A 618-nucleotide genomic window follows, 5' to 3' on the forward strand; every position below is an offset into this window, starting at 1 on the left:
CTCTTAGCTTTCCAATCCCCCCCTTCCTCCTCTACATATTTTCACAGAAATTTTGAGCTAATTCTGATTCCATGCTTTGTCTTTTGTAATGATGGAAATAGAAATGCTAGTATTCGCTACCTCTAAATGTTCTATTTTTTCCACCAAATTTTCATTTAGTGCAAGGAAAAAATATAAAATGAAGTTATTCCTAGTGTTGATACAAATAATGATATGTCAATTTTTACTGCTCTGTACAGGCAATTATTTCAACTTTGAAAATGATATATGTATGGAGTTTTGATTTGATTTAGGGAACAATAGAAAGAATTCATATGCAGAGAAGTTTTGAAGCTTAAGATATATAATTCATCACATTTGTAAGGTAGCCTGTCAAAAATGAGAATATTGTGAATATTGGAAAATTTATGTTTATTTATTTTTCTCTATTAATGAGTGGTCTTTTTTCCATAATTTTTTGTCATTGTCAGATGTGTGAAACCAAGTATGTGTATAGATATTTTGTCATTCTGTTTCATTCTTTCAGATGATAAATATATAGTTCATCACCTTTGCAAGGTATTTATTACCTGACAGAAATATATGTTTGATAACTAAGGTTTTAACCCCCCCCCCCCC

The 618-nt window shown here is 30.3% G+C and overlaps 1 protein-coding gene across 2 annotated transcripts in view; it reads left to right on the forward strand.

Annotated features, from left to right (window-relative positions):
- Positions 1–618, forward strand: part of LOC119587980 (PEST proteolytic signal-containing nuclear protein-like) — a gene marked incomplete at its 3' end in the record, with an annotated part of 6,826 nt that overhangs the window by 5,268 nt on the left and 940 nt on the right.

Source organism: Penaeus monodon, chromosome 23, assembly GCF_015228065.2.
Source record: "Penaeus monodon isolate SGIC_2016 chromosome 23, NSTDA_Pmon_1, whole genome shotgun sequence".
Taxonomy (NCBI): Eukaryota; Metazoa; Arthropoda; class Malacostraca; order Decapoda; family Penaeidae; genus Penaeus; species Penaeus monodon.